This window comes from Wyeomyia smithii, chromosome 1, assembly GCF_029784165.1.
Source record: "Wyeomyia smithii strain HCP4-BCI-WySm-NY-G18 chromosome 1, ASM2978416v1, whole genome shotgun sequence".
Lineage (NCBI taxonomy): Eukaryota > Metazoa > Arthropoda > Insecta > Diptera > Culicidae > Wyeomyia > Wyeomyia smithii.
This window is the reverse complement of record NC_073694.1, coordinates 70,309,057-70,319,271: the sequence shown is the minus strand read 5'-3', so window position 1 is coordinate 70,319,271 and position 10,215 is coordinate 70,309,057.

Here is a 10,215-nt window from a genome sequence, read left to right as displayed (position 1 = left end):
CTGTACTCTGACAGTTAGCTACCACTGGCGTGTTGGTGGTTGACCTATCCGATCGATTCACCGTAGACCTTCAGCGTTATGTTGTCCGCAAAGCCGACAATCACATCATCATATGTATTCCGCTCATGACCTTGCAGGCAGAATCTAGCAGAAAAATGGGTCTGTATGCCAATGGGTCTTCCCAGCCTTCGACAATAGGACCAGTTTCTGTCGCTTCTATCTATCCGGGGAGGGCAGACAATCAGGCACTTCTACATGACTACTCGAACCAGCCCGAGGCCACTTTAATGGTCGTCTTGATGGCCAAATTGGGGATTTCATCCAGTCCCGATGCCTTGCTCACATTTAAGGAGTTGGCGATCACTATGAGTTCCTCATTCGTAACCCTTGCCTTCTCCTCAACCTCGACACGGCTGTCATCACTCGCGGATTGGTTGTCCGGCAGATTGGCCGACCATCTCTGGTCTGTGTCTGAGATACTGAAACACGGGAAATAGTCTCTCGATGATACGCTTCAGCATCCCTAGTGATCGCTCTGCAGCCAGCAGCACACCTCTGGTCTTAGCCATTACGATCCTGTAGGTGTGACCCCAAGGATTCGTATTGGCACTCCAATCTCCTTCGTCCACCAGCAAGCTGGTAGCTTTCCATTCCTAGGCTGGCGGGTTCTAAACATGGTGTCGACGGACGCACGCGATGGTGTGGCAACTAATTGATCAGCACTCGGGCGGAGCCTATTGCCTCTCTAGAGCTCTCTTTTTATTGCCTCCTTGAATACCTCAGCTTAACATGTCGCTTGCCGCCTGCACGTCATGCTAGCAATCACATATCACAAGTTTACTAACAATCATACACACACGCACAACTGAAGGGTGTCCCACATTGAGCTGCATCACGGGAGAAACGCTGCAGAAAACTACTCATTGGGTATTTTGGCTTCAAAACTCGGGTAGAAGTATTTTGAATTGCATTGTTTACACTGTATTCTCATCACTGTCAGCAACATCGCAACGTCGCGAATTGATTTTGTGTAAATACCTGAAAATTCGTCAACGCTCTCGTTACTACGAAACTCTGAGTAGCAAACGGAAGGAGAAGTTCAGTCAGAATGAATGTTCTATTAGTGATCAGGATCACAAGCGTGTTGTGGAAGCGTTTATGCGGTATCCCAATGCTTCGGTCAGAGATGTGGCCAAAAAGTTGAATCTGCCCCAGTATTTATTTAAAGAGCCAAGAACCGGAAGGAACTGCATACGTATAAAGTAAAGAAGGCTCTAAATCGTGACGACTGGCAAAATACAGTGGAACAGTCACCCCAGCCCGGTAACTGTACACCCAGATGCTGACGAAGCCTCATTGTCTCATCATTGATGATTAGACTTACGTCAAAGCGGACTTCCGGCAGCTTCTCGGGATACTAATCTTCACTGCCCAGCACAAGTTTGATGGACCGGAGGATCTAAGAAAGCAAAAAGTTTCAAAATGTGCCAAGAAATACCTCATTTTAAAAGCGATCTGTTTATGTGGCAAAAGAAGTGTGCCATTCATTACTAGCGCACTGTAAACGGAGAGATCTGCTCCAAGGAGTGTTTACATAAGCGTCTGCTTTCTATGTTGAAACAACACGTGGGATCTACGGTCTTCTCACCGGATCTAGCTTAGGTCAAATTTGAGGAGGACATGAAGAAAAAGAAGGATTCCAAAGGGGGTTTCCAAAAGGGCAGCATCCAGATATTGTTTAAAAGCTAATAAGTGGAGTGAAGTGTAGGGAGCGAGCGCACGGAGTAAAGTTAAATGAAATAAACATGCCAAAGTAATTTTCTGCATCGTTTTTGACGTAGGACTACGTCTTTGTTCTCTATACTAGATTACACTTTGTGAAAATGAAAATGAAACTGGCAAATGTTGCGTCAGATTTCAAACGGTTATAGCAAGCGAACGACTTAATGCATCTTAGTCATTTATATGTCGGTGAATAGATAAAATGTGTAACCATTTTTTGATATTATGTTCAACATTGTTGCTTGACTGCTTAATGGTGGAAAAAGGTGAAAAGTTCCAAGGTCAAGCTTTCCCATACATTTCCCTCGTTATTGGCTTGCTTTCCAAGCACAGATAACAATAACATGAACGAAATAAATTCCACTGCCTACATATTTTGACTCAACAAAGTGTTTTGGTTTGTTTGTCTTTTTGTAAGCTGCGTGGCCACGCCTTAATGGTAAAAATCTACGCTAAACTCGATACAAAAGACTGCGTGTGGAAAATTCAGCTTCATCATCAGTTCGTATTGTACAAGCGACACGTTCGGACGTGTTTTTCGCCTGCTTAGTTACGCGCTTTGTTTCTATGGAAATCGACAAGACGCTGCACCCTGCGGCTAACAATTCCTCCGCTAGCTCAAAGCACAAACGGAAAAAACCGATCCGGTCATTTAAAGTAACGATGAATTAGAGGAGAGATTACTGAAGAAAAATGCCTTCAGCACTTTATCAGAGGTCCTCAAAGTTGAACAGAAGAAATCATCATCTCCAGTGGTCTGCGCTCCGGAAAACAACCCTGAAAAACGGAAACAACCACGCCTGGTTGTAAAAAACGTTGAATTTGCTACCCTTCTCGGGAAAATGGATCAGTGTGACGCTCAACCGACGTACAAAATCACCCGATTCGGCACTAAAATTAATTGCTCATTTGCTGAGGAATTTGACAAGGTGCAAAGTTATCTTAAGCAGTGTGCGTTTGATTATTATACGCATGACAAACCGAATAAAAAGCCCTATCGGGTTGTGCTTCGTGGCCTTCCCCTGGTAAACCCACAAGAGATTCTGGATCATCTGAAGAAGGAACATAACATCGCCGCTGTTGCGGCCTACATCATCAGACGGAAAGGTGATTGCGCAAATCTGGACGAGTCATTCTACTTGGTGCACTTTAACAAAGGATACACTAACCTCAAGAAGCTGAATGAGATTGAAAGTATCTCGCAAATCATAGTGCGTTGGGAAGCATACCGCAACAAACGTGCAGACGTGACACAGTGTATGCATTGTCTACATCACGGACACGGGACTCGCAATTGTCACCTGAACAGCAGATGCAATATTTGTGGTGAGCCTCATGCTTCGGATAACTGCAAGAAGAAAGATGCTTCAACGAAACGGTGTGCCAACTGTAACGGATCCCATGCTGCAACCGACCGTAACTGCCCCAAACGATCAGAATATATCCGGATTCGCCAACAAGTGACAACCAAAAACCAGCCGGGTCACAAGGAGAATAAAAAGAGTCAACCTGTTTCTGAACTAACCACCTCGAATTTCCCTGCATTACCGAACAAGAGCACTTCCACCGTAACGAAACCTGTGGGCAATCCGTCCACACCAAACGCCTGATCCAATCAATTGCAGAAGCAAGAACCCCGCATCGATCCTCGCACTAGAGCGGGTTTGAACGATCTCCCTCCGGAATTCTCTCGTGCCGAGTGTAGTGAAAACATGCTCTACGGTTCGGAAGAACTGTGGTCCATTTACAACGAGTTCTGCGATCGCCTGAAGCAGTGCAAGACCAAATCGGACCAAGTTAAGGTCCTTGGCTACATGGTTTGCAAATATGGGGTCAACTGAGCCCTGCAGCATCCGCATCGCCAACTGGAACGCTCGCTCTATAAGGGCGAAAAAGATTGAATTGAGTAATTTTCTCGCTCAAAAAAATGTCGACGTAGGAGTGATCTCGGAGACCAACCTCAACCCAAGAATAAACTTCTCACTTCCAACCCACACCATTATCCGGTTAGACCGCTCCAACTCCAGTGGTGGTGGTGTGGCCGTTATAATAAGAGAAAACATCCGCTATGAAATCATGCCCCATCCTAAAACCAAAGTCATCGAGGCAATCGGAGTCAAAATTTTTGCTCGTCAAGGATTTGTTACATTGTTTGCAGTTTACATCCCTCGGCAGTGTTCGGAGTGCAACGATTCCTCCAAATTTTTCACAGAAGATCTACAAAAACTTACCGACAACAGACGAGGCTTCATTGTTGCCGGAGATCTCAACGCTCGCCATACTCAGTGGCGAAGCAACAACTGCAACAAAAACGGTAACCTTCTGGCAGACCATCTCAGTTCAGGTACGTGCACCACCCACTTCCCAAATTAACCAACGTTCATCTCCCCAGCTGGAAACACCTCCACTCTAGACATTTTTCTGTCTGATCTGGCCCTATCGAAGCCTGTAACCCATCAAGAACTGAGCTCCGACCACTATCCAGTGGTGTGCGAACTTGATTTCAGCCCTGCACTGGCGCAGGCTACAACAATACGTGATTACCACCGATTGAACTGGATTGCCTTCAGCCGAGGCAGGAAATGTACGTTGATTGACTCCAACACCCGGCGATTAATCCAGCAAAGAAACACTGTCAGAGGACAATTCCAACGTTCCGGATGCCTAATGAAAAAGCATGAACTCTCTCGTCTCAATGTTCTTATTGCGGAAAGAATGTTATCTATACGAAACCAACAGTTCTCGAACGAAATTGAACGTATGAAAGACCACTCAAAACCGTTTTGGAAGGTAGCTAAAATCCTGAAGAAAAAGTAGGAGGGTGGTATTCAAGACACGACCGCATGACGTTGGACTACGGTATTCTTATATTCCATTAAAACAAATAATAGAGAGAATTGCAACTCTAGTATTTGCTGCAATTTTATCTAACAGTACATTTCTGGATGCTGAGACGTTAAAACGTTATAAATAATAATATATACTAAAAGAATGGATATCTTTTATTTAATCGCTGTCATTTCATACATATTCGAATCAACCCTTTGTTTGCTGCACTACCAAGACAATCATTTAATTGAGCGAATTGGTAAAATTTTCCTATCTAAGCAAAAAGCAAACTTTACGAAACTATCTGAAATCGGAGCCCAGAACGATTCAACCGAAAATTTTAAATTTGAAAATTGTTTGACATTTAATCGATAAAACTCATGCTAGGTTAGTTCCAGCCCAGCATATAACTTCATGTATTTGAAAAGAAAAAACGTTTGGTTCAATAACTCAATATAGCAAGAGCTCAATCACACGTTTTTCGGTAGTTGTTATCAAGGTTTGGGCGAGACAGGAAAATATCTTAACTTCTTCAGTTGTGATTTAGAGCATTTCTAAATGTTTTTTTATTTTTCACGATAGCGACAAGTTTGTTTCTTTCTCTGTGTGCGAGAAACAAAATCAAAACCGCGCACCGAGAAACAAAAACGAAAATTTAATGAATGCTCATTGAGAAAACTTGCAACTCTTTTTACCAATAATTTATGATACTCAAAAGAACCCGTTTTGATCTAAATCAAATTTCTAGTAAATAAGTGTTGATCATTCATAGGTAGTATTTTTTCCTCGATGAATAAAGACTGGCTGAAGAAGTTAAAATCGATGCTGTAAAATCAAATTCACAACTGTGTTCGTTAAGACGTTTTAATACTTTCAATGACAATAATAATCTTCGATAAACTCCCGCTATAGTTATTCACACACATGCTATAACTATCTAAACACGCGTTAAAACTATTCATACACACGCTGTAGCTATAGCTATCCATACACACGCTATTCCTTTCCATACATTCGATACAACTATCTATACACACGCATAAGCTATTCAACCATGTGCTATTACTATCCATACATACGCTATAACTAATCATTACACACGCAGCAGCTATCCACACACAAGCTATAACTATCCGTACACACGCTGAAGATATACACGCAATAGCCATAATATGCTACACATGCTAGTGTCTTACACACGCTATAGCTAGCCATACACACGCAACAACGCCATCCCTATCATCGCAAATGTCATAGCAATACAGATGCACATACGCTATATGTGCACACTGCACACACACTAAATGGCGGTAGCTTTCCTAGTGGCGGTGCTGGCTCGTGCAGTTTCTGGCAGTTCTGGCAGTTTCGTGCAGTTTTCACCCAACGATATCTGAATTGGATTACCGCTGGTGGGGTCCAACTCAGATCGAAGGAGAACCGAACTGAATGAAGAAATGCAGCTGCCCACTACCTCCGCCGCTGCTGCCTGATACCACCACTCTGGTTCTGCTGCAGCTCAGTTTGGCCGCTGGAATCAGCCACCGCTGCTAATTATACAAGACCGGCCTGGTGGCCTTTCACTTGTTAACTGATGACTGCTATGAAAAATGTTAAATGTTAAATGATGACTGCTATGAGACGACACAGGCTATTATATAGCCCAAAGCAAAAATCCATCCGCGAGCAAACAAGAAGCGAGCTTGTGATTGGTTGAATGTGCACGACTTTTAACACAACTTTTAACTAGTTTAGTATCGAAAACATATTTAAATTATTATATGTCAATCTTGCGCAATATTTCCCCTATCAATCAAGCCATTGGTGTTTAGAATCTGTTCAGTGGTAATGATAAAAGAGGCATTTTAAAACGGTGTTGAAACACCTGTTGCAGCTACCGAAAGCGAGCTCGTTATTGGTTGAAAGCTGTGAGACTGTTTACAAAGTCAGATCGGTTGTATCCGTTAGTGTCGACTGTGCTTGTGAAGAGAGGTGGTGATTGGTTTATCAATTTTTCAATAGTGTATCTCAAACAATAGGTTATTTTTGTTACATAAATTCAACCGTAAAAGAATTTCTGATCGGTTGATGCCAAAACCTCGAAATTCTGAAAAGAAATGACTGATGTATAAGCGCTCAAAACCTGACCACTTTTCCCTGCTTTTCCCCGGTTGAATTACTAGATTTTCAAATTCAGGTGCCTAACTTCGATATAGACGTTAGTCCAACGTCAAAATTCAACTAAAGTTCCACCATTGAAGGATGATACTGGAGGTATCCTAGTTTCCCCATCGGAGAAAGTGGATGCCATAGCCAACAAACTGGTTCAAGCTCACAACATCGGTGCAGGTATGAGCAGCCCCCATGAAATTGCAGTGCAGAACACAATTAGTCAGCTTGAGGAGCAGCGCAACGATGTTCCATTTACTGGTCAAATATCGGAGGACGAGGTACGTGCTGCAGTCAAACGTGGTAAAAACATGAAAGCCCCTGGGAACGACGGCATCGTAAATCTGATCCTGAAAAAGCTCTCTGGTAAAGCTTACCGTTTCTTGGCAGCAATTTTCCAAAAATGTTTCCAGCTCAACTACTTTCCTTCTGTATGGAAAACTGGGAAAATCATCCCAATATTGAAACCTGGAAAAGATACGACCAGCCCAGCGAGCTACAGGCCTATAACACTACTCTCGGCTATAAGCAAAGTCTTCGAGCGTTTAATACTGCATCGTATGATGGAACACATCGAGGAACACCAAGTCATTGTGCCGGAACAATTTGGATTCCGGAAGGGTCATTCTACTGTCCACCAACTGATCCGAGTGGAGAACATTATCCAGCGGAACAAAACACTATCCACCAACACAGCCATTGTTTTTCTGGATGTGGAAAAAGCGTTCGACAACGTGTGGCACGATGGACTCGTCCACAAACTGGTGCAAGCAAACTTCCCACAATACCTCACGAAAATGGTAAGAAATTATCTTGCTAACAGAGCTTTTCGGGTGCATCTTCCAGAAGCTTTCTCAGAACTCAAACCGGTCTCAGCTGTGGTACCCCAAGGTAGCATCTTGGGCCCCATACTATACAACTTATTCACTTCCGATGTTCCACAACTTCCTGGTGACTGCAAACTGGCCCTGTATGCAGACGATAGTGCGATAATTGCTAGCGGTCGTAATTCAGCAACCTACTGTGCTAGGCTTCAAAAAAATGTAACGGCGTATGTTTCCTACCTGAATAGCTGGAGAATTAAAGTACACGAAAATAAAAGTCGAGCCATTCTATTCCGACATCGATTGTCAGCAAAACTACTTCCGAACCGTCAGATACGAGTGAACGGATGTACCGTTGAATGGGCGAACGAAGCCGGCTATCTTGGCATCACAATTGACAACAAACAAATATACAGATCTCACACAGACAAGCTGAAATGCAGGTGCATTGGATTATTAAAGTCTCTCTATTCGTTAATATCTCGACGATCCAAGCTGTCACTCAAGAAAAAATTGGCAGTGTTCTAGGCAATCGCTCCAGTGATAAATTACGCTATGCCTGTGTGGGGAACCTGTGCAGAAACCTACAAAAGAAAACTTCAAGTAATCCAAAACAAGCTGCTGAGAACAATATTGAATGCCCCATATGATACGAGAACCACCGAGCTACATCGCACCGCAGGATGTAAAACGATCAACGAACGAATTGAGGAATCGATACAGGACTTCGTTATGAGTGCGACACACTCGGAACACCCGCTCATCCGAGCGCTGATTAGTTATATTTTAAAATTTTAGTTTAAGTAGGTTATAAAATTAAAACAACACTGATATTGTAGTATCAAACAATCTCATAACTATTTTATATATGAAAACTAGAACGAGCATTAAAGATGCAAAATGTAAACTTAAACCAAAGGATGAAAAAGGAAAATCTTATATCACTTAAATAGCAAAACTTGTACCAAACAAAGAGATAAGAATAAATTGAAATTTTAAGGAAAAAAAAAATTCAGCTTCAGTTTAGTGTGTTCCACAATAGCGAGTGCGGTGCAGCTGTTAAAGGTTCGCGACATTGAGAAACGAGTTAACTTCCAGGCACCGCGGAGCATGTTACCTCTATTCTGCACACGGCAGCAACAATAACCATTGTACGCTGCAGGATATTTTGCTGGCACAGCTGCTGGAGGGCACAGCGGAGAGCAAATTTTATACGCGGCTAACAAAATAATCGATGCTACCGGTGGTGATGTGATCATCAGCATTCTATAGCTACATTTCGAGCTGAAGATTATGAAATCGGTTCTTTTCAGAACTATAAGATGATGAAGATAAGAGTTATGAGAATTTTCACAACAACTACTAGTATGAAAAGTTCATCTATTTCTAAATAATCTTTTTCACAATAACGACCAGGGCGCACCAGAGATAAACGGTAGTGTTGCCTATGAATAGTTTATCACAACAAGATATAACCCTCATTTCGAGAATTTACACTGCTAAATTGAGTGATTTTCCGGTTTAATTGTTTGTTTGTGTTCATTCGAACACCGTTGTCAGTTAAATATTAGCAACGAAAATTAGTTAATCTAAGAACCAGAGCGATTTTCGCATCGAGAAAGCAAAAACTTTCTTTTGATGCTTATGAAAATCACTCAGTAGTTTTTTTTTTCTTCATCTATAGTTTATTTGACACGGCACAAATACAATTCAATGTTTAACGGCGCCAATTACATCTGGTAGCTTACTTTCTAAAGTATCTTAATAACTAAAAGCAAATTTTTTATCCTCGCTGCCGACTACGAGCTGAAACTAAATCTAACTTAAAGCTAGAATATTTTGCATTAAAAGCACAGGTTTGCTGTTTGATGATTTTCATTGCCATAGGTAAGCAGCATATTAAATTTGTTCCGCTGCTGGGCCAAGATATTACGGACTGGCATATTGGGTTGTTTCCATCGGGCCTTGAGAGTATCGTGCGGGTCTGATTGCTGTTTCCGGATCCGGGGTCTTAACGTGTTCTTGTCGTTTGGTTGGATGTAGGCGGAAGGGGATAGGACTAAACTGGGGCGTGGATGGATTTCAGGAAAACGTATATAAGGGACATGTAGGATAGGTCACGGCTCGCCAAGACATCACGAACAGGAACAGCCGGCTGCCTACCTTCGGCCTGCAGGGAAGCTATTAATCTAGACCTGGCGTCACGGTGTACAGGGCATGACCAAACAACGTGCTCTATGGCGTGATAACCTTCACCACAGGCACAGATACCACTTTCCCCGAGCCCAACACGACGGAGATGCGCGTCAAATCTATAGTGATTGGACATAAGCCGGGACATCACGCAAATGAAATCCCGACCTACATCCAACCCCTTGAACCACGGGTTCGTCGACACCTTGGGGATTATGGAATGTAACCACCTTCCCAGTTCCCCCTTGGTCCAAGAATTTTGCCAACTGATGATCGTATTCTGACGTACAAATGCGAAAAATTCATTAAAGGCAATTGGTCTTTCATAAATATCACCGTTTGTTGCGCCCACCTTAGCCAAAGAGTCCGCTTTCTCATTACCCGGTATCGAGCAGTGAGAAGGGACCCACGTTAAGGTAAT